The following is a 4,838-nucleotide window of genomic DNA, read 5'->3' as shown; positions in this document are numbered from 1 at the left end:
CTTATCTGGCAACTTAGTTATCTCAATAGGGATATAAGAATACATACGAACTGATCACACATTTGATATTTACCAAGGTTCTATTAGCTGCAGGAAATATCAATAAATACGAGGCATGGCCATTTGGAATAGATCTGGCTATAACTGATTTAGGAAGTTGGGATTTTTGATTTGTTTCTTTGTGTCTCCATCTCCACCCCACCCCAAAATAGCTCCTTGGAAACCAAGAACTGTGCCCTCTGGCTCTCTTAAGATACTGTCCAGCACAGATGTAGCTGTATTATGGCCCCAAAGTTGTGGGTCGCTTCAAGACCTCTGACAACGCCATAGCATCGTGATGTCTGTTCTCTAACTGAATTACAAACAAAGCAACCCTATGCCCGATATGAAAAGTCACATTTATGTTCAGTCCGGACGCTAGCTCTGTGGAATCTCTCACGTGAACGCTGCTGTCATCCCACTCAGACCGAGTCAGCTGAGTTAGAAGAGATTTCGTGTTTTTTTTTTTTTTTTTTTTTTTAAGAGATTAGTGAATACACATCTGTTGGCAAGTAAGTTCCATTTTGATCAAAATGTCGGCTCCATGGCCTGGCTAGGAGTCTTCTCTCCGTGAATCTGGTGATGCTGACCTAGGGGGGATAATATTAGCTAGTGAAAGATTTATTTAAAGGAGGATCCCAGATAAAACTCTCCAATTCCTGCATCTCACGAATGCACAGTTTTCTTTTCCTTTCATGCTCTTGCTGCTACATCTTTTTGGAAGCTGTTTTCTCATTCAAACAACCCCTACTGGGTGATCCTGTCTGCAAGAGCTGCAGGTGTCCCCTCGGCCCTGCTGACAAAGGCGACTTGTTAATCAGCCCCATCACGTGTTTTTTTGACCCCCTTCCTATCCAGCTTGCTCGCATCTCTCTCCAGCCAACCACTACCACTACTTTGAAAAGAGAAGAAACTGAACAGCCAGTCAAAAGAGCTATTATCCTAAAGACTCCTTAACAAGGCCTGGGGCTTTCCAGTAAATCAGTCCAAGCTTATGCTCCCCTCCTCCTTTCTAGACAAGGCACCCTCACCCCCACCCCCCTCACCCCCTCCATTAGTCACTGCAAAGCTTGTTGACTCTGTGATGTTCTGTGCTGTCTGGACATTCCATTGAGTGTCCCTTTGGAAACCTCTCAACCACCATGATTGCATATCTTCTCCGTTAAGGCTGTGTAGGAATAAAAATCCGCATGTGGCTAGCTCGTTCTCTGACTAAACAAGGTCCAACATTAGGGACTAATAGGGACTATTAGGGACTTTCAACGTGGAATCTGAAGACCAATAGGTTGCTTTACTCCATGCTACTGTTTGATTATTGACCGATCTGACAATGTCAGTCCTCCCCCCTCTCTTTCCTGAGATGCAAAAAGGAAATGTTAATTCTATGCACTTTGACTTGGGGAGAGGCAATTTGCTAATAAGAGCCAGTGTTTGCAGAAGGCTTCCAGAGGGCATAGGTAGGTTATAGATAGTCTGTGGCAGTTACAGGCCGTGGGCCTGAAATTGAAGGAAGCCTGCAAGGTTAGCAACTCTGGACAGTGGTTTTATTTGTCACTTGTTTCACTCACCCCACCCCACACCCATCCACCCCTTGCAGAATCGGGCAATATCTAGCTCCTGAATTCAGTCATGAACCTGCTCGTACACCTGCGAGGAGGAAGCAAGTTCAAGTCTAGTTTTGGTTTTACCAGGTGGTATACTATGGAGAGAGGAAATTACCCTGCATTATTCGGACATTTTCTAAATGGTGTTTCCTCAATGCTGGTTCTCAGTAAAATGCTCTTTAAGGTCAAAAGATTGCCTTAAAATCCTCTATGGGTATATTTACTATAGAAATGGTAAGGGAAGAGAGAAGTCCACCCCATTTCCAAGACAAATAAGTGAGTGCGTTCTCAACAGGTTTACAAAAGTCTACAGCCAATGGCAAATGACATATTCTCTTTAAAGAGAAACCTCCCCCCCTCCCCCTCCACAACCACCCCCACCCCCAACCACTCAACAGTCCTCAGGAAAGCTTGGTTTAGAGCATTTCTTTACCCTTGTTAAGTAAGACGCAGTAAGACACGGTTCAGGTCATGACATTTTCATGGCTGGGTTTTGGCAAACGTAACCAGGTCTCAGAGGTAACGTTCCACACAGGTAGAAGTCAACAAAAAACCCCAAGGTCAGAACAGACTGCAGCCTACTGACCTAGTAAAACCCATCAGTGGCTGCCCCGGGGAAGAGAAAGGAAGAGGCAAAGTTCAGGAATGGACCTGTTGAACCCCAATAAACCTCGGGACGTTTTCTCATCCCAGGAACAGGTCTGGGCTTTAGTTTACTGACGGAAACATAATTGGTCTCTCTTTCTCTTTCTTTTGCTCATTACATGAAATAAATATGACACGAAGTCTACCACTGTGAGCCATTTTTAAGTGCACCGTGCATCGACATTAGGTATAATATAGTCACATTATTGTACAACCATCGTACCATCCATCTTCAGAGCTTTTTTCATCTGCCCAAGCTACAATGCCGTATCTATTAAACACAAACTCCCGTTCATGTTTCTGTCTCTATGAACTTGACTACTCCAGATCTCTAGGATCTGACTTGGGAATCTTGACTACTCCAGATTCTACATAGGTAGGATTCTACGGTAAATACGGTAAATATGGTATTTATCCTTTGGTGGGTGACTTCTCTCACTTGCTAGAATGGCCTCAAGTCTCATCCATGCTGTAGAATTTCCTTCCTTTTAAAGCATGAATAATGTTTTGTTTCTCTTTTTTTTTTTTCTACCGGGGCTGGGTTTGAACCCACCACCTCCGGCATATAGGACTGGTGCCCTACCCTTTTGAGCCACGGGCGCTGCCCCAATAGTTTGTCTCTTTTTATAAAAATGTTACTGAGGTCAAATTTACATATGACAAAGTTCAACCATTTTAAGGGTACAAGTCAATAATTTTTAGTACCTTTGTCAAGTTGTTCAACCATTGTCACTATCTAGTTGGAGGACACTTTCATTATCTTAAGATCCCTCTTGCCTATTTACAGTTGATTTCCTTCTGTGTATCCTTATGATCCTGGAATTCCGTCTTCAGCAGGTTCTTGGTCTTGGTGATTCGAAGAATGAATCCATGGACCCCAGATCAGTGGTAAGACAGGATTTATTTACAGAAAAGAATATAAAAACAACACCAAAGCTCTTGGAAGAGAGAGAAAACCCCAATGGGGGAGAAAAGCTCTCTCTCTCTCTGGGCTCTTTGTCCAGGGGTATGCATAGTTGTATGGGTTCCTTGTAATTATATGAGGCCAGGAAATGAATGGATACAGTCCCTTCTGCTGGGGCTAGGGGAATGAATGTATTAATGAATGGATGCAGTCCATTCATGGAATTGAGGCCTAGGAAACTTACATGAAATTGACCTCCTTGTAGGAAATGGGGGCTCCCTGTTCAGTCTAAGTGGAAGGGGAAGAAGATACCAAGGCACCGGTGAATCCCCAGCAGTTGTCCAGCTCCTCTGTGGTTCATCCACCCTGTAACATGCATTAGTATTTCAGTCTTTTTTAGTATTGAGTAATATTCCATTCCGTGTGTATTTCACATACTGTTTATTCATTAACCAGTTGATGGATCTGTGGGTTGTTGCCACTTTTTGGCCATCACGCATGACTCATGTGGTATGACCATTTGTGTGCAAGTCTTTGCGAGGACACCCTTTCATTTCCTTTAAGTAGACACCTAGGAGTGGGATTTCCAGATCATGTGACAAATTGATGCTTAACCTTTAAGGAAATGAAACTGTTTTCCAAAGTGGCTGTCCCATTGGGAGGTTTTCTGTAGTGGAAGTGGACAGATCCTTTAAAGGGATCTGTCTTTTCCTCGGGGACCCTTCCTAAACGTGAAGTATTTTGCTTCCTTTCGACTCTGACCTCAGCTCAGTTAGAAAACCAAACAGTAGGAGTCATGAATTAATTCCTCAAATATTTCTCATTTTCATATCCTTAACTCAGTGCCGAGTTCACATTAAAACCAAGCAACCTCAGAAGGTCAGAAGAACGGGGTTTTGAAATGTCCTATGAGACCCGCGGGCCCCAGAATCCCCATTTCTAAGTGAAGGCTTAGACCTAGATGCTGCTAACATTCCCTCCATCCACTGACACATCTCTAGAAGTGTATTTGGATCCAGAACAACTGCTTGATGGGCTTTGAGCTATGTCTCACTTCACACTGCCTAGAGGTAGAGGCAATTTCTCCTAACCATAAAACCAAAGAAAGACTGATATTTTTGAAGACAGGTCAAAACTCCCACAGAGAGAATGAAAGGACATTGGACCTTCCAATTACAGGGCACCATTTTGTGTCACCCCTGTAGCAGGCATTAATGAACATGTCTCCATATATCACATTTTTATGAGTTGATTTCTTTTCTTTTTTTGAGACTGAGTCTCACCATGTCACCCTCTGTAGAGTGCAGTGGCGTCACAGCTCACAGCAACCTCAAACTCTTGGGCTTAAGCGATTCTCTTGCCTTGGCCTCCCAAGTAGCTGAGACAAAAGTCGCCCACCACAATGCCTGGTTATTATCATTTTTATTTTCTTTAATGCCCGGCTATTTTTTGTTGTTGTTGCAGTTGCCATCGTTGTTTAGAAGTCCCAGGCTGGCACATGTGGCTGGTGCCCTAATCACTGAGCTGTGCAGGCGTGGAGCCTATGAGTTGATTTCTTGAAACATATTTACCTTCTGCCTAGGAGCAGTCGTGTAGCTCATTCACTGAAACATTTTAGTAATTTTACTAGTTTCCTAGGGCTACTA

Source organism: Otolemur garnettii, unplaced genomic scaffold (assembly GCF_000181295.1).
Source record: "Otolemur garnettii isolate 467f Iridium unplaced genomic scaffold, OtoGar3 scaffold00121, whole genome shotgun sequence".
Taxonomy (NCBI): Eukaryota; Metazoa; Chordata; class Mammalia; order Primates; family Galagidae; genus Otolemur; species Otolemur garnettii.
This window is presented reverse-complemented; position numbering follows the sequence as displayed.